At 28.1% G+C, this 21,052-nt stretch overlaps 1 long non-coding RNA gene across 1 annotated transcript; it reads left to right on the top strand.

Moving 5' to 3' along the window:
- Positions 1 to 5,782: 5,782 nt before the first annotated feature.
- LOC111635240 lies at positions 5,783 to 20,090 on the top strand. Its single transcript, XR_002758349.1, has 3 exons — positions 5,783 to 5,903; positions 6,358 to 6,447; positions 19,976 to 20,090. It is a non-coding gene; the product is annotated as an uncharacterized LOC111635240 (long non-coding RNA).
- The last annotated feature ends 962 nt before the right edge of the window (positions 20,091 to 21,052 follow it).

Raw genomic sequence — 21,052 nt, 5'->3', positions numbered from 1 at the left:
CATTTAAGTGTTAAAGAATTCTGTAGAAAATTTAGTTAATGCAAAACAAAGTTTATCAAGTTCTGAGAAACAAAGAAAAACATTGAGGAAGAATAGCTATGTGGTACATCAGGGAGATTTATAAGGATAGTGGAGAAAAACTGGAAATGAAACTTAACAGAATAATGTACAAATTGTTTCTAAATGAAAGATCACATAATATTCCAATTTCAGGACATATTCTACAAAAGATACGCAAAAACTATCACACATTTGAAGAACAAGTCATTCAATGCTTCTAATAGTTGGCTTTAAAACTTCACACAAAATAATTTTCATGCAAATTTGTGAAGATGAAGATTTTGACCTGACAGAAATAAAAGACAGGAAGCAGAAATTAACTGAATTAAGTAGACTGAGTCAGAAGATGTTGATAGTTGTGATGAAACAGGACTGTTTTTCCAAGCTCTCCCAAGCAGAACTTTATATAGGAGTTTATACAAGGATAAATGTGTCTGAGGGAAGCAATCAAAAAACTGACTCAAATTCTCTTGTTCACTTTTGCCAATGGAATGATGAAAAACCACTAGTCATAGGTAAGAATCTCAAACCCTAATGCTTCAGAACATTAAATATTCACAAACTACCCATTACATGATGGGCAAATAAGAAAGCATGGATGATTTCAATTACAGTGGCACATTATCATATATGCAAAAAAAGGTCCCTAGTTGGTGATGCCCCAGACCAATCTTCTATAAGAAAATCTCTCCAAAACATTCCCCAAAGAAAAATGTCTGAAGTCAATACTTTATACGATTTCCCAATTCAAATTCACCTGGACCCCATGAAGCTATAATGCACTTTTACTATAATCGAAAAAAGACTCAATTCTTTAAACAGAAAAATGAAATTTCAGAAAAGGCATACTCTCCCCTTTCTGGAAAATGTTGCATGCCATCCACAATTAGATTTATCCAAAATTAAATTATGTTTTCTGCTGCTGAATACCACTAGATAAATTTTAAAATGCATTATAGAAAACAAACGCAGCAATCAATTTGTGCCAATATGGGGTCATGTAATTTCACATCTGAATTAGCTAGTAAAATTTCTGTAATAGATGCTGTTCAATGGATGTCATATAAGTGAAGATCTTAGTGAAGTTCTTTCTCAACTCCGTCTCGTTGAGTTGGTTTCCGTGTGTATCACGATTCGATGAAGTGATCCAGGTTCAATGGAAAGCACACCTCCACACTCAAATTGATAATATTTACAGTTTATTTACAGATTCTATATGTAGAAAGACAAGTTCGAAAACTATATATATATACACGATAACAATGCGTGGTGACTCACGTACTAGAATGGTATCTGGGAACTTTAAACTTTGAAGACGCCTCAATCAGCTCGTGGAGTTGGCTCAACTGCACGGTCCGTCCAGTCTCCGCACTAACCCGTCCCTGAGATGTTTACCAGAGGAGAACACTATTCTCAGTGGGATTCCTAAGTGCCTGAGACTACCGTGTACCACTCTCTTGCCCTTCTCACTTCCTCTCTCGTTCGCCCCCACAATTTAGGGTTTTTTGGATGGGGACTTCCAACCAATCACAACCCCTTCTTGCCTGAACAGCTTACACTCGGGTCCACCATCATCTGACGAGAGTGAAGCATACATAAACGTCAGCCACTTGTTTACATTCAGTTGTTTACCATATGGCAAATAGTCTAATGTCTGACTACAGGTGGGTCTAATTGACAAAGCCAGCACTTCCTTTGTTTTCCCTCTGTTTACAAGTCAACACCTTACAAGTGGTATTACCTGACCAACGTGGGTCCAATTGACAAGGTCGCACTTCTTTTGTTCCCTCTCTGCTAAAAAGTCAATACTTTAAAGATCCTACCATGGATAATATTCAGAAAGAAACAGAACTAGATGACCAAGATGGAGCAGCCATTGGGTTAAGTAAAAAATTACATATAATTAAGCTAGCTTTAAACTAAAAAATTTTTATATTTCACATATTTCAGTGATAGATATTGAGAAAATGAAAAAAGTCACTTCACTGATGCTTTAAAAAAATTACTGCCTTAGAACAATATGCACAATGAATAAAATACATTCTTATGTTAAAAAGCATTTTGGAACTACAAACACTAACAGAAGAGAAGGTTCCAGAGTTTAAAAAAAGACTAAAAAAAAACAATAATTATATTCAGAAAATAGTTACACAACAAATGCCAAAATATGTCTTAACTTTACATATTTGTTACATATATGTGTTAAAATTAGAAACATAAGTTTGACACATAATGTATGTTTTATGTTTACTTTTAACTTCAAATAAAAATTGATTCCATTTCATAGAGTTTCTTTTCCAAATTAGACAAAGTCACCATAGATAGTAGAAAAATGTTGAAAACAATGATATTTTGGACACATCTGAATACAGTAGTACTGTACCTCAGGATACGAAATTAGTCCGTTCCGAAACTAAGATTGTATCATGAAAATGTCATAAGGTGAATCATTTTTCCCCATATGATTACATGTAAAGCCAAATAATCCATTCCAACACGAAAAACACATTCAAATTAAAGCTAAGTTGTACATTAAAAAAAAATAACTATAGTAAGGAAAACACTGAAAAATGCATTTTGTAGTTGTAAATGTATAAATAACCATAATAGAATAATAACTGATAAAAAAAAAATGCGGTTTTATTTGCACTTTACCTTTGAGGATAGACGACAGTGGAGGTGTAAACTGGTGCGCGGAAGAGAGGGAGAAGAGAAATGATACTTAACTTACATAAGTTATTTTTAAGTTATTGTTACATTAACACTAATTTTTTTTTATCTTTTCTGTTTTATATTTTATTTTTTAATTCTTTATTCAATGCTTTTTGCTTTCTTTCCTTCACTTCCACCAACACTTTCACTGGATAGAGGTCACTTGGTAAAATATCTATCCAAAGAGGCTTTGTCTACTTTTTAAAATGTTTCTAAAATGACTTAGGCAAATGTCATTAAACTGAGCAAAAATACGGCCAGTGTGAACCTTTTCGGGATGCTTCTTTTCAATAAAATCAGTCACTTTCTGATAATACCTCAAGATTTCCTTTATTGAGCGAGATCCTTCCACGACGAAGCAAACACGCAGACTGAGACCAATGAAAAGAAGCAAATAAAAAATAGCACTGCAAACTAATGTAAAGTCATATGGTAAGGTTTTGTTCGTACTGTGGAGCAAAAATATGTATGAATTTATTGTCGTATCTAGGGATTGTAAATTTACCAATTTTTTCATTTACCAGTAATTTGGTAAATGAAAATTAAAATACCGGTTTACCAATAAATTACCGGTAAATTTTTATCTTAAAAATAAAATTAAGGCAATAAAAAAATTAAATCATTATGATTTCCATTTTACATTTTTATTTCAAAGATATCAAATATAAAAACAAAAATTAAAGTATTATTCTAAACAAATTATAATAATAAATATAGAAATAAACAGAAATAAAATAATACAGGATAATAAAAATATAACAGAAATAATATATAGTACTTAATACCATTTTATTGATTACCATTTTTTAAAATTAACTTCTCAAGAAACTTAAATTATTTAGTCTTATCTCCTAATTTTGATTTAATTTTTGTACATAATAATCCAGATCCCAAGAATACCCTTTCTGATTCAACACTTGTTGGACGAATGGTCATTAAATTAAAATTAAACAAAAAATATCTCATATAAAATTAATAATGAGGTATATTGTTGCTTACACTTACCTGTTTTTTTTTTTTTTTCAATGTCCCTTTAGCCCTTTTAAATATCTATAAATACAATATTTTCTACATAGAAATTTCTAGTATGGATTTTTCATTTACCAAATTACTGATAAATTTCAAAAATTTACTGGTAAGTTTACCAAATGTTTTTTTGTCAATTTATCTGTTAACCGGTATACAATCCCTAGTCATATCCTGAAAATTTCGTATGTTGGAGCGTTCGTATCCTGTGGTACTACTGTACAGTCAAACCTGTCTAAACTAAGTTTAGTTTAATGTATGTCTTAATATGCCTTATATAAGCACAATGCATATGAACCACATACAGTAACAGAGAAACATTTGTATAATTAACAATAAATAATAATCCATTGTTACGAATTCTAACATCTTAAAATAACTGAATATATATTTCAGTAAATTCTTTCATAATTAAAATTTTAGATTACATTACATTTAATTCAAAATTAAATAACATTCAAATCTAATAAAATATTTACATTAGTTTTGATAAATAACTTAAATTAGGACATAAACATAGCAATTTGTGAACTAATGAAGTAACAAATGAATGAAAATCAGCCTCACATCAAAAAATGTAATTTTGAGAAGAGAAGTTTTATATTATGGTATTTAGAATTACGTAATTACATATAATACTATATTCATTAACAGGTGCTTATTTTGAATTTAAAAAATCTCAAAAATTGACTTTAAGAAGTATTTTCAATCATTGCTTCTATAAAAATGATTTGAATCACTGCAGATCTACAATAAAAATATCAATCAAAATAAAATTATTTATTATTAAATATACAGAGCATATATAGAAGTGATAGGATTGTTTAAATTTTTAAAAAGTACCAATCAATTTTTTAATTAATTAAGCAAAAGCAAATCAAAACATGGCATCAATGAACAAAATGAAGGAAGTCAATTTAAAATTCTCCAATAGCCTTGACTAATTTATTTTTATATTACAATTCCAAATATACTGTACTATAAAAAAAAAATTTTGTATCTTTTAAAACTACTGAATAAAGAATTAAATTAACCGAATACGTTTAAGTTTTATTCATTTTAAAACTTAAAACACGTTTATTTAATTGTACGTGTTTAATAGTTTTTAAATGCAAGTGATTTAACACGAATTCTTTCAAATTACGTGAAGACTTCCTCCTAGAATACAACGATTGCCGTCACCGTATCATAAATTATCTTATTTTAAGTATCGATAATGAGAAACAAATCAGAAATTATCAAAAGAATTAGAAAAACTCGATAATATTTTAAAGAATCTTTAAATCGTAAACATATAAAATAGTTTTTTTTTTATCAGTTCGGGCTTACCAGTGAAACGAAGACGACGAAGATCAGTAATCCAAACATTATTATTATTTAATCCAAGTTTGAGTTTGATTTTTAAAGTTATTAAAAAGTAATTAATCGAGGCGTTTTCGTTATTTTGGGGACGAAGAAAAGATTAAATGAAACTCAAACGCAAAATTCCCCTTCGTCGAGATGACTCAAACGCCATAAAAGAGTTGGTGCGCAGAATCCGTGTGACGTCGTTCGTGTGTCACATCAGCTCATGTTGTTTGTATAAAGGTACGCTCGTTAAACACTAAATTTGCCTTTTTGCGCGCATGACGTCATATTGGAAGTATTTTATGTTGATTGTTGCGCAATTCTATTGTAAACCGATTAAAACGAATGCTTGAATTTTCATAATTTTTATTTATAAATAAATGTGTTTTAAAATATTCTTGATATTTTTAAGGGGGTAAAAAAGTTTAAAAGTTGAACGATTTTAAAATTTTACGAAAATCTTATCGTAGTTTATAAAAATATGACTTATTTATATATATATAGATTCTTTAATATAAATAGGGATACGTAACTGACAATGACCATTTAATTGGTTCTTTCTACGGGTGAATCATCTTTAATTGAAACTTAATTTACCGCCACGGTGGCGCCACATAGATATATTTGATCGCGTTTAAATTTGAAAATATTTTGGGTTTTGTAATAAAATATTGTCGTTCATATTTACACACTTGTGACGTAATACAACAAAATATGTTAAACATGTTGAAAGGATGATAAGATTACTCCTATGTGAGGTATATTTTTCCTACAGATATGCTTTTCTTTTATAATAGAATGCTCCTTTTTATTGATTATAAAAATAATCGAACAAAGAAAAATAGTCCCGACTGATATATATTAACTTAAGTATTTTTCATATACATGTTCATCATTTACTTTGATGATATTTCATATGAATCGATAAAATCGATTCATATGAAATATCATCAAATAATTCATATTTCATATGAATCGATAAAATCGATTCATATGAAATATCACTGTTTTAATTCTCTTTTATGAATGGCAAACGACAAATAGTAATCAAATTTATGTCCCTGAAAATATTTAATGGTTCCTAATTGCTTTTGTCAATAATGATCATTATGAATTAAATATACATATATAAATCTATTAAATATTGGATGGGATCTCATTGTATAAACTACTTTTGTAATCTGTATAAACCTTTCTTTAACTGGATTGAAGAATTTTGAATACAGAATTAGAGAATACAGTTCTAACTATATTAGAAGAGTATATGAATCCTACAGAATGTTACATCGATCGTTGTATATGGTAAGTTAAATTTAATCATCTATGGCGTCTTAAATTTTCAATTTATTATTCGTCAAAGTAATGTAAAAAATTAATTATAATTGCATAAAATAACCTCAATGGCAAGTTTTAGAGCATAAGAATATTAATTTTGGTCTAAAAAAGAAGTGGAGGAGAAAAGCTTCTCCATTGGTTGAGATGAGCTGTCGCATATTTTTTTAAAGTTGATGTTATTCTTTAGAATTTTTATTGTGAAATGAGTGATATGACATCAAATTGACATATAAGTGTGCAATGTTCCAACCAAACGAACAAATATTTTGGGCTGCAATTTGAAAAAATTATAGACTACCTATAAATTCCCATTGTCGTCCGTCCGTCTTTCCTTAATGACGAGAACGAAGTTAGATAAATGAAGTCCGAGACCAGATATGGAAATCTTAGGGGCGGGATACCCTGATTAACTGTATATGAACTTCCGACGCAAGCCGGAAGTCACATTATTTATATTCAAAATGTTTCCTTTAAAAGCAGTTAATAGATGATCGGCACGAGTCTATTGTTAAAGGAAAAGTATGATGTACAGGGACAAGCCACTACTAATTTGAGGTGGAGAACATATATTTTAAATTAAATAAATTAAAAATATGATTAAAAATTGCAGTCTTGCAGGCATTGTGACGATATCACAATAAATAATTGCTCGTATCTATGAAAAAATTATAAGGTGAGAGCCTCTTAACTGACTTTCTTCCAATTTAATATTCAATGTTTTTATTTAAATATTTTATGCATGAAAATAAATCAAAATCTAAAATCAAAATTTCTCTTGGTGTTTTTTTTTTCCAGCTCCAAAATTTCGGGATAACATTTTAATTATTTTACATGTTTTTAATAATTATGTTGAAATTGATAATTTATAATTTTCATTAATACATTACTAATATACATGTATATTCTATTTTTACATCTATTTCCGGTATGTGGAGATAAAGAAAGTTTTTCTATGCCCATTGCTGTTTTGGCCAGGCTCACAAAATGGTGACGGACGGATGTTGAGGGATGGGTATCCGACATATCCGGATAAACTACCTTTCGAAAAATTTTTAGAAATCCTTTGCCCGATTCGATTCCAGGTTTCTTAAAGCGATAGGCTGATACCTTAATCATCTCGGTCATTTGGCCGTATTATATAAAAGAATATATAGTTTATATAAATTGTTTTGTTAATTTTCCGTAAATATATATGAAAAATGTTCGTTCTGCAATTTTTTTAAATATTACCGCATAAGAAACATTATGTGCAGAATTTTAATCCATAAATTCATAATCTTTAAAGTTTTTAGTTTTCGAGAAACATTCAGTTATTGTTTTACGATTTGTAGAGACATATTATAAATAAAAGTTTAAGATTTACAAATAACCAATCATGAAAATGGTCTCATAGTTAATAATTTGACACTAGTAATAAACGATGTATAGAAATTTTTGGTAAATCAATGTCAGCTAAAACTTCATTTTGATATATCAATAATAGATTCCAAAATCATCAGTGAAAATTTACAATTTTATTATTGCTTTTCTGAAAATAAGAACAAAGTCAGCCTAATAAGAGTAAGGGCGTTTATTGCTTTCTTTATAACATCAATTCACTTTCTATTATTACTATTCATGACGATATCACAATAGTATAGTTTATATAAATGTTGTTTGTCGCGTGACTGTATATATAAGGAAAATCAAGCCTATTTCATAGAATTTGTTTTACGACATAAATACTAGTAATAAGCTAATTGCTATTTGATTTATCTTCCATTACGCATACTGATTCATTGTGATAAATATTATTACTTCCGTAGTATTTTCAGCTATGTATTTTAAGTTATTATATATAGCCTATATATTTTAAATATATATTTCACATTACATTTTTACTTATTTTTTGCAATTGATCTGGGTTTAATCGGTTCATAATTATTAAACTTTGATAATAAAATAGGGAACTCTTTTATATCATTAGAAAAACCAGTGCTTTTTTTGGGGGGGAAAGGTGGTGGAACGCTCATCTCATTACTAAAAATATATTACATACATCGTACACAAGATTCGGCACAAAAGCAGGAGCAGGACCGTCTTAATAATTTTGTTGCCGATTTTCTATGCTCAATAGAGCGATTCAACGCGGACCAAACATCAAATTTTCAAAAATTTTTAATTGGATTAAAAATATACCAGTATCAGAATTTGAGTAATTCTGATACTGGTATATTTTTAATAATATTGTCTGTGTATCAAAAAAACTTAAAAACAATTTTTACTATGTTAACAATTTTTACTATTTATACTGTTATATACCCATGTGTAAAAAAAAATTTAAATAATTGTTAAGGATGAGGAAGGTTTGCCCTCGCAAACCTTCCTCATCCTTAACAATTATTTAAATTTTTTTTTGTAGATTTTTTGTAATTTTCATAATATGGAAATCACTGAGGAGGGGTTGGAGTACATTATACCAACCCGAAATATATTTGTAGCTCAATGGAAAATAAAAAATNAGAAGTTTTTTTTTTTTTTTTTGAATTACAGAGACAGATTTACATTTGTAAAATTAGTGTTAGTTTTGTTAACAGAAAATAAAATATTTAAGACTGCTTTGCTTTTCATTAATAATGAAACGTTCTATGTACAGTATTTTATATAGGCCTATATATATATATATATATATTTAATATTTAATAGGACCCGCAAAGAGGTAAAAGGGGCCCGTTCTACTCCAGACCCCGTACAAGCTTTTGACGGCTTGGCGACAGATTACAACATTTATCGCCTTTAAGCCTGCACACAGTAATCTGGCACCCTTCTTTGCAAGGAACAGTCGGATTAACCAGAGTCTACTGTAATTCAATTACAGTATTTCAAGGTGTGAAAAAAGCATTAATACAAATACTTTCTGAAATCTTAATTTAATATTTGAAATTCACTAGAAAACTTATACAGTTGAACCAGTACCTCAAACATGTTTATATCCAAAACCTCTTTACATCGAAATTTATTTTTTCCCCTACATTTCATTCTAAATTTAATGTTTTCCATGTTTATCTCAAATAATTTCCTTTCAAAATCTCTATATCTCAAATTACGGTCTGAAGTGTCTATTACAAATTCAAAACTCAGAGACTATATTTTGATAGCATAAATTATAGTTGAGAAACATCTCTTGCTATACAATACAGTATATAGTTACAATTGATGCTGTTTTCCTCTGGCTATGGCTTACTAAGTTTGGCTTGGTTGAAGAAAGTCAGGGATCAGAAACTATTGACAAACTATTTCTGTTAAGGTATGTCAAAAATGTTTTATTTATACCTAATACATGAATGTACTGTATTTGCTATTGTATTAATAAAATATAACATTCTAATCGAACTTATTAATCTATTATAGAGGAAACAGTATCTCGAAACCTGTCTATCTCGAATTTTTCCCATTTCCCGTGAGATTCGAGATAGACAGGTTCAACTGGTTCAACAGGTTCAAATATAAAACAAATAAAATGACCTTCCTTTGTTCACTTTGTATGCTCATTCGTTTTCTGGGAAAACAATTATTTGAATAAAAAAATTGTTCTTTAGTTTTAAATTATTTATGTAATCTGGAATCCTTACTATAATTTTGATATAATAGAAGGAAAAATAAAATTCTTCAATAACTTGCATATTTTGTAAAAAAAAAGGAAAAAAATTTAAAGATAAAATGTAGGAAGAAAGGCAATTTCTCACCCAATCACTAAGAGGGCCTTTTTTTTATAAACTAGTCATGGTTCGGATAGCCCACAAAGGGTGACTGAGGGGTGAAAGATGGGGCTCGGCATATTTGGTCAAACCATTCACGAAAATTTGTTTCGACTCGCACTCCAATCTGAATCCTCAGAGCGGTAGGAGTCTTTACTGCCTTCACTGGTTGTAGGTAGTCGACGACAGGAAATTATTTTAATTTAACGAGACTGCGGGACGAAACAATTTTAGTTTTTTTATTACTCTTTTTGACCTGTGAGCACTAAGTTCTAAAGTCTAAGAGGGTCTTTTTCCATACCTTTCGTGGGTTCGGCCAGGACCATAATAGGGCGCGAGTGGGTGGTAAGGAACGAAACATATTGGTAGTTGGTTATGGGTTCACGTCTTGTCAACGGCCTGATCATGCGGAGTTTTCCGGGCTTTCTTCACGTGTCTAACAACGAAACAGGAATCAATTTCCCAGAGAAAATCCTTCTGGTAAGCAATCCTCTTGGCAGATCGTTCTTCTGTTGCTTTCCGTATCTCATTAAACAAAACTAAATCACTTTGTCAAAAAGCTCCCGAATATGTATAAAAAGATTCTGAAAATTTGATTGAAAGTTACCTATTTTTAAATGTGGCTCTTAGAGATCAATATAGTAATTTGAAAGTTTTTTTGATAAGGGAAGTTCGGATTAAGTTATAGACCTCTTAGTTCTCTCGGAACACTAAGAGGTTATGTTAAATTTGAAATATTTATCAAATGGATTTATATGATACTTGTTTTAAAATTAAAAGTACAATAATGTTAGTTGACATACGAAAAAAATACTGTCCAATTTTCAAACCTTTATAAAAGATATTTTTCTTGTATTCTCTTGAAAATTTCTCGAAGTTTCTTTGTAAATGATCCAAGTTCCTCAACAATAAAATTAATAGTGATATCTTCGTGAATGTAAGCAAATAGTAAGGCTAATAAATATTAGTAGTCTCATTTAAAGATATAAATCGAAAGATATTACCGGTTATAAGAATATCATAATGACAAAATTTTGGATTATTTTCAATATTAAGTGTGTTGTATATGTAGAGCTGTCATTAGTTGTTCTTAAACAAGCTAACTGTTCTTAACATCAATGAAGTTTGAACAGGTGAATTAATTGTTTGTTTATACATCAGCATGTCCTTGAAATTTATTTATTTTTACATATTATATTAAAAATAATATTTATTTTGTTTGTTTCAGATCCAAATTATTTAATGTTCCAAGTAATAATGAGGACATTAAGGTATTCTTTTCTTTTATTCTTTTTTAGTTAGTTTTTTACATTTATTTTAATTAAATCATATTCATTTAATTTCTTTAAATATCGGACTCATAAAGATTTGCCATTCCTATTTTGAACATAAATGCTGTGAAAAGTAACCTCCAGTTTTCAGTCCCCTTTTTATCTCTTCTTTCTGTTTTATAACTAGTTTAGAAATTTTTAACAATCGTCTTGAAAAAAATCAGAAAAATACATAAGATCAAATGCATAGCTAATTGTTTTAAAAATGGACTTAAGTATTTTGAAATTATACGTCTAATGAGTCAAATATATAAATGTATATAAAATATATTTTCTTTTTTATTTACAAAAATTACACAAATTTTTATTTCATAAAATAAGAGAAATAAATTTGTTTCTACTTTACATTATTTTTACTACTTTTTAATTTTTTATATTTTTCTCGCTCGCTCTCTCTCTCTCTCTCTCTCTTTTTTTTTTTTATGTAGAAAATCCTCTAAATGATAAGTAATGATTTCAAAGAAACACAAAAATCTCTATTTAAGGAAGTTGCTTTCATAGAAGTAATTAATTCTTAGATATTGCAGATAAAATTGTAAAAAAAATTTTGACATTAATGAAAGTTGCTAGGTGAATTCCAGTTACAGAAATGTTTGCTAATTCCAGGAAGTGTTTATTTATATACAATTGTAGGGGAATATTGTCATAGTAGTAATTAAGTTAGCGATGTCCAAACTCAAGATTCAATTTTATCCATAAAGTTTTCAAACAATAAATGGCAACGAAAAGATCATAATTTTCCAATTTTATAGTTTTATATTTTCAAAGTATAAAATCCTCTATGCTTGATCCGACACTCATTACATCAGATGGAATATTCTACTATTATTAATGATAGAATATTTAAATTGTTTTAATAACCAAAATAAATACAAAATTTAAATATTCATATAGTTTAAAATTTTGTAACCTGTATATTATATATATCACGTATATATACACGTGTGTGATGAAAAATAGAATGACTGATGGAAAAATAGTAAAACAGATCAAAGATTGGCAACCAGAAGGAAAGAGGAGAAATGGGGCGACCTAGAAGACATTGGTAAAGAGAAACAGTGAACCGACCGCAATAGATGATTAGTCTAATGCATGATGCATGAGAAGAATATACCTTGTATATATATTATATATATAGGCCTATATATATACATGTTTGGGTGTGTTTTAACGTAATGAAATTCTGTATACCGGTATATTATTTTATCTTGTCAGTTTTGTCTTGTTTTACTTCAAAAAATTTAAAAATCAATTATTATTAAATTCGAAGGTTAGAGAAGTTCTTTGTAATCTCTTTTAAACAGTACACAATATTTCGTAATGGTCAGTTTTATGAAATATGTTGTGTCATTAGTGTAACGAATGAAATTTACTCTTTTAGTCTTGTAAATTTTTCTATAGATAATTGCAAAAAAGTAAAATTCAAATTAATTTATTGTGTAATAGATAAATAGAAGACGTAATTCGTAGTTTATGGATTATAACATTGGGCGTTATAAAGTTTTTGAAGTCCATAGAAGTGCTAGCAAATTCAACCTGTTCAATATAACTGATATTAATTTTAAAAATTAGTAAATAAATGGATTATGAGATTATGAAACTATTTAATAATCATTAAACTTTTGAATTCGTAACAATTGTATTGTATAAACACGGAAAAGCTGTGTTTAAAATATCATTTATTATTATTTTTTTATTGTTAATTAAATAATTATGTTTCAAGTCAAACACCCATAATAAAAATTTAATTTTTGTAGATAACTCAATGAAATGTGTCAGTTTTCATTTCATTTTAATGAGAAAAAAATAAATTAAATTAAAGTATGTCAAGGTGGTAGCAATTTCGATGACCTGTTAACGAAAGTAAACACTAAGCAGAAAAAAATATTTTAACGAAAATAATTTTTCCAATGACTTTTAGAAATTATAGGAAAATCATATACAGGTTGGAATTAAGATTGGGAAAAACGAGACAATTGCCTTGAGCCCACAGTTTAAACATTGAATTTTAGAATTATTTATAAAATTGAATGAGCTTATAAATTAAAATAATTGAATTTTAATATTTACCCGGTATTTTATTTTTATAGGTCATGTAAAAACTTGCCCCAGATATCAATATATTTATTTAATTACTCTAATCAAGCAACGATTTATTCTAAATGTACACAAAAGTCAATGAGTGTTATTTAAACAAGGTTTTTTTTCCCTTGTAAGTAGGCTTTTAAAGTATTTTTATTGTTTAGTTTATTGAATCTAGATATTTGATGACGTAATGAAAAGATTTAATAAATTTATTTATTTAATTTTAAGAAAATAACTAGGAGTACAGAAAAAGAAAGATTGAATTGGATGAGTTTCTTCCGTGATTCTTCAATGAAAAAAAAACAACGAAATTCGTAGTATAATTAAAACTACGATAATAAGTATAATCTCATTAATTTCGAAATATCATGCTTTAGTGAATTATAATTCGAAATTTAATCAATTAAATTTTTAAAAAATTTAGTAGTAATCTCATTGCGATGATAATAATTAGAAGATAAAATTATAGAAGAATTTATTTAATACTATATAATATCTTGTACATTTATGATTTACAATTTTAAACAATACTTAGTTTATCAATTACGAATACATAATCTAATTCAATATAATTTCATTTCTTTTTGTATTAAAATTACACTTCGGTTTCTATTGTTTTGTAAAAAAAAAGTAAAATAAATATTGTTATAAAATTGAAATGTCAATTAATTTTATGATTTTCTCCGTTTTGGGATTTTAAGCAAATTTAAGTTGTTTCCTCTTTTAGCTTTGTGGGCATGAAAAGGGTCTTTTATTCAAATTCATATAGGTTCGGCCAAGCTCACAAAGAAGGCAATTACGTATTGAGGGACAGGGATAGACATTGCAGTTAAAATTATCTAGGACGGAAAGTTCATAAAAATTTCCTAGGATTTTATCGAACCTCTAATTCGATCCCTGGTTCCCAGAGCGATGGGCTGACACCTTTTATCTCGGCCATCTGACTCACAGGATATTTCATATCAACGAAAGAAATGCAATCCTCACCTTTCTTTCGTTGTGAAATATTTGATAAATAGCGGATTATAAAAATTGTTTAATGTTAATGCGAAAACTATGTTCTTTATCTCCGATTCTATTGTAATAAATATTTTCATGTGTAGTTTTTTGTTTGTTTATTTGAATTGCAAACATATTTTAAAATATACGAAATAATTTACTAAGCAAAACACTTCCTATATTGAAGTATCGTGGGTGGGATATACTTATTATTTGGAATTTATTGAGATTTTACAAGTAATGTATTTAGCAATTATTAGGGAAAGCAAGCAACAACTATAAATAAATGTTCAAGATAATCGAGCTCGTAAAAATAATTTTATAATAAAATCGAAAATATTTTCTGTTTTTAACGCATTATAAGACGTTTTTATCGTTATTGTGAGATAATAATTATTAATGACTGAAACAATCTGAATATGTCACAACTGATAAGTAATCTTACAGCAATATAAGACTAACAGATAGTATATCCAAAAGAGTGGATTGACGCATAAACATATGAATTTGCATATAACAGTCATATTTAGATAAAAATAAAAAATAAACAGTTAATTTAAAGTAAAACCGTAAAACACGTTAATTTATATAAAAATTAGCATGTAATAAGCTTATTAATCAACCAAATAAGATATAAGGTTACTTATGTTAGTCGGATCGTCGTGCTATAATATTTCAACTAAAATAACTGCTGTCAGGGGAAAAGTTTTGAATTGAAATAACGTGACTTCCGATTTGCATCGGAAATTCGTATATAGTTAATCGGTCCTCCTGCCCCTAGGATTTCCATGTCTCGATTTTCATCTATCTAATCCGTTCTCGAGATTAAGGAAATACAGACGAACGGACGGACGACAGTAGGAATTTATAGGTCTACAATATTTTCAAATTGCAGCTCCCCCAAAAAATGATTTCAATTGCCGTGAATATCCTGATTCTATTCGTTTGGTCCTTCATAGTGACGGATTAATTCTCAACCGGGTCCAAGACAAACCTGTAATCCGTGCTCTGCGCTACGTTTTTGTATTTAATTAAACCGTTTCCTTGTTTTCGCTTTTTTTTTTTTTGTACAGCTATATTATTTTTCCTAATAATTATTGAAAAATATATTTAATTTAATTATTTTCTCATTTATATCGTTTCTCATTTAGGGGAGATCGGGGCAACTTCGGCATGCGGGGCAAGTTTGTCAAGCGCTTTTTTTAAAAAACAAATTAAAAGGAGACTTTGGTTATAGGTTAGGCAGTTGAGTTTTATTGGTGGCTTGTTGAGTGTAGTGTTTTTATTGTTCTCCAACAAGCGTAGTTGAATTATCAAGCAAATTTTCATTTTCGTTCAATTCCATATAATATTTTTTTTCCATTTATATTGAATTGGCAGGTTTTGTTATAATTCCATGATAACGAAAGTTACTTTTCCTGTTAGAAGGATGTAACTTCAACTTATTCACGTGGCCAGATCGTGGCTTGGCATTCTGTTCTCAGGGTTGTACTTAATGTTTCGAAATCATGACTAGCGGGGTAAGATCGGCAACATAAAGCCACATTAGAAGCAAAGGATAAAAATCAAACAGATGATAAATGAAAACATGTTTGCATTTGTTATTCATGTATATATGTCTTTGAACTTGCATTTCGTTGTAATAATATTAAATGGGTGTTGGATTTGTATTTCTTTGTTTTAATAGTGAATTCCAACTTATACATTGTTAATAACATAATTTTATATACGTGCCTATCTTGCCCCATTACTGTTGCCCCTATACCAGGGGCAACTTTAATAAAAATAATTAAAATAATTACAACTTTACAAAAAGAGAGAAGTTGCCGATCTTGCCCCTATACCCGGGGCAACTTCGTCAATTTCTCTCTTCTTGTAAAGTTGTAATTATTTTAATTATTTTTATTTCCAAACTGATTTTAACCAGTTCTATAGTAAGGTAACATTCCAATAGACAATATGCAAAGCTTTTTTTTCAGTTTACAGCAGTATTTATTACACAAAATTTAAGTAAAGCTTAACATGCCGATCTTGCCCCGATCTCCCCTATATTCAATAATATCGTTTATATTATTGAGAATTTCTAATTTTTCACGGGGCCCAAGACTTATTGTTTTTGTATAGGCCATAATCCGCCATTGGTACTTCATATTTTATTATGAAGTACCAATACCAACACGTACCAACACGTTAAGGATACATATGTATCCTTAACGTGTTGTTCTCATGAATAATCAAGTTATATAGTTATGCTAAATCGTATGTTATATACGATAGTCCAATCTTAGAAAAGGCAATTTGACTTTATTGAAAACAGTTTCAATAGTTTTCTTTACAGGGCCTAATAAGATATTGAGAAATCTCTTTTACGAATTAAATTAATTCTCTTATTGTTAGATTGCAATTTGAAAAAATTGTAGACCTATAAATTTTCACTGTAGTTTGTCTGTCTTTCTTAATCTCGAGAATGGTGTTAGATAAGTGATTCAAGAACAGATATGAAAAGATTAGAGGCAGGAGACCCGATTAACTATATATATAAACTTTCGATTTGCATCGGAAGTCACGTTATTTCAATTCAAAAATGTCCCCTGAAAGGAGCTTCGATAGACAACCGGCACGACTCCATTACTAACGGAAAATAATGATGTACAGGGGCAAGAAACTACTAATTTGACAGTACTAATTTGAGGTGGAGAGCATATATTTTAAATTAAATAAATAAAACATATGATTAAAAATTGCAACCTGGTATTGTGACGATGCCACAATAAATAATTGTTTGTTTTTAAAGAAATTTTATTTTTCAAATCAATAACAGTATCAGGTTTATGGTTTCTAGCATAAATAATTGTGTGATTTTGTTTTTGTTGGATTTAAATCTTAAGAATGAGAAGACCAATTGATTAAATTCATATATTTTAGCAACTATACAGTTGAGTCCGCATAAGAGCATATTATAACAACGACATTTTGTATAAATAACTATAAAAAAAACATTTAACAAATAATTTTTTTAAAATTACTTTTTATTTTTTAGGAAATTAAAGAAAACAGATTTGTTTCAGGGAAAACAGAAAAAATAAGAGCAGGATAAGCATAAATATTGGCTAACAACATAAAAGAATAGAATAAAATGCTTAGTAAAATATAGTGAAAATTATAGAAAAGATGATGTTGAAGGAAAATCTTTAGAAAGTAAGATAAAGAAAATAGAAAAGTAGAAAAACTATCGAATATGTATATATATTCGATAGTTTTTTCTACTTTTCTATTTTCTATTTTTTATTTTCTATATATATATAGCGTATAAAGAGTAAAAACCAGTCCTAAAAATTAAAAGATCGCTAAAACACTCATTTCCAGGCAGTAGGCATACTAAATGAAAATTATTATTAGGCCTACCGAGGTATTCAGAAACTAGAAAATTAGACAAATTATTTCCAGGGTTCTGTATTAGATATTAAAAAATTCTAAGAATAATAAAGCTAAAAGGCATAAGGGGGTCAAACGTTTGTTAAAATATGGAATATAAAGACGAAGCAGAAAATGGTATTTAACATTTTAAGATCTTGCTATAATAGAATCGGAAAAATAATGTGTTAGGGGGTGAGTCAAATTGTCAAACAGTAGCTCCAATAAAAAGAAAATAATGTTTGAAAATAGGGAGATATGGGAGGAAGTTTTTAAAAATATACGAAACAAATAAAAAAAAAAAGGGAAGAAAATGCAGTGACTGTATAAACTGATATTGGAGTGAAGAGAAAGAAAGAACTTGGTCGTAGGATCCCAAATACGGGTTTTTAATGTCAGGAAGAGTATTACAGCTTAGACAAATGAAAATCTCTTCTTTCTCTCGGATCATTAAGAGGTTCAAGAAATCTTTGAAAATATATATATATATATAATATCTCTGTTTGTAAATACAATCTTGTGTCGATGAAAGTACGTTAATATGATGATTAAAATTTATATTATGATTCTGATATTAAAAGTAAACAAAAAAAAATTAAATTTAATATTAATAAAAAATAATCTTGAATAGATTTTCTAAATGTTTTACTTTTCAATATATTTTACCATTAAACATTAACAATATCTTATTTCAAATAAATGAATAATAAAATAAGATATTAAAATTTATAACTTCATATAAATAATTAATCTGATTTTGTTCAAAAATGTTTTTCTTATTATTTCTATTACGAAATACATAAACAGTTTTTAAAAATGTAGAAGTCAATATTACAAGTTGGAGATCAAGTTTCTTAGATGTGATATCTTACACATACAATACCAGTGACATGTACAGTTGATGGTTTCAACAACATTGTTTTCAAGGTTGAAAATATATATATTTCGTCCTAGTTTTCTGTCTTGAAAGGAACGATAAAAAATATTTTTTATGAAACATTAATAAAATAACTTATTATTAAGATGGATTCATTGTTAAACTTCATACTATTTACTCCTTAACTGAACTATTTAATTGATATAGCCTATTTCCTTGTACAGTATGTGTATGTTTGCTATTGCATTGGTTAAATGATAATATTGATTTCAAAATGAAATATAGATAAGCAAACAAATTAGTTATCTTCATACCGTTTAATATTAATAGTATCTAAATTGCTGTTATTAATTTATTATAATAATAAATTGATATAATAATTATAATAATAAGATTGAAAAAATGAACATTCATACCAGATGTTTCTAAGATAAAGTGTAAAAAAAACAATAATTTGATATTAGCATATAGTTTTGATTTTTTATTTTGACAAAAATTTCAAAATTGCAAATAATAATACATTAAAATATTTAATTTTGAGGAAAAAATTTCAAAGAGAGTTAATTCTACTTTTTATAAAGTATACCAAAATTTTCTGAAATAGAGAATAAATCATCTTAGGTATTTCTTGCTTAGTAAAGAATAAAAAATTTTAATTAAAACTGTCTTCTTAGTTAAAAAGTTATCTTTTAGTTTTTCTTTTTTATGGCCATAATTAATAATATTTATGTATGACCGTAGTCAAGTTCGCTCATTTAAAAGAAAATGTTACAAACGCTTCTGAATACCAAGACTGGTCTCTTTATCTACATATTTTCCCAATTTCCTCGCCTTGCTTTTTCTTTGTTGATTTTAAGTGACCATTAAGATTTAGTGTCAAGGCATTTTAAGCTCCGACTCTCGTTATCTCTAAGCATCTAAAAAAATTATAGTTTTTAAATGTTTTGTATGAGGTTAAGATATTATAACGTCTTTCGAAATTTCAAATTTAAGACAAGTATACTTTTATTTAAAACTGTTTAAATAATAAAGAAATATTTTACTATTTACAGATTTTATTCGTGTATAGGCCTAGTTCATCAGCTTTGACTAAATATGGTATTTCAGGTATGTATGTGTCCGGAAGCTATATATAAAAAGTAAACGTATTATCGCGCTAAATCGGAGATTATATTTATTTTGCCTTTAATTTGCGCTATATAATCACATCGTTATTATTGTAGAATTTGTAAAATGTTTCTCTAGTAATCGTTCGGAACTAAAATAAAAAATACATTTAATCAAATTCAACAGTTTTATTACTGGACATTAATGACACCAAATAGGGGAAAAATTTATAAAAAGAAAAGCATTAAAAGGATGCCGACCTGTAAGTAGGTCACTTTCGGATGCCTTAGCATTAACAGAAGCTGATTTATGTAAGCTATTTACAGTTTTTACATTTTTGTGATTAATTCCTGATATGTGTTTAGATAATCGTGATTTTATATGGTAATAAATATAATAAAATAATGTAAGATTTATAAAAACATTTATTTAAAGGGATCATTGATATCTGTCAAATGATAAAAGTCATATATTTATAAACATAAATTTCAGTAAGCTGTATTAGAAACTGTATAAGTTATTTAATTCTAATATATGAAAATTTAGCAATTCGTTTTTTATATGCAATCATTGTAAATATTATTAATAGATTGTCGAATTACGTCACCTTGTTTCAAATTTTACGTTAGATTATTTGATTATAGTTGGCCTTCACGCTTCAATTTCCTAACATGTTTAATGCAATTTCTTTACTGTTGGTAAATTTTTAATAGTTTATTCAATTTAAAAAAATTAAAAAAAAAACACTTTTATTGGTCATGCTTTTCGAGAGTGGGGTGGCCCATTTCCTACCATATATAGTGCATTCACTACAGTGCATTTACACATACACATCATGATTAAATTCTATGTTATGCTTATCGTGTTTCGGGAGGTAGGGAGGATGATACCACCCCACAAAACATAATTAAATTGCATAAAATGCATTGTCATCGGACCTAGATATGTCCTCAAAGTTTTAGCCTTCTCTCTTAATTATTAATAGAAGTGGATGAAATTTGAGTTGCAAGATTTGAGGACGA

Source organism: Centruroides sculpturatus, unplaced genomic scaffold (genome assembly GCF_000671375.1).
Source record: "Centruroides sculpturatus isolate CEXI.00-Female unplaced genomic scaffold, Cexi_2.0 scaffold811, whole genome shotgun sequence".
NCBI lineage: Eukaryota > Metazoa > Arthropoda > Arachnida > Scorpiones > Buthidae > Centruroides > Centruroides sculpturatus.
Note: the sequence above shows the minus strand (reverse complement) of the source record. Positions and strands in the feature narration are given on the sequence as shown.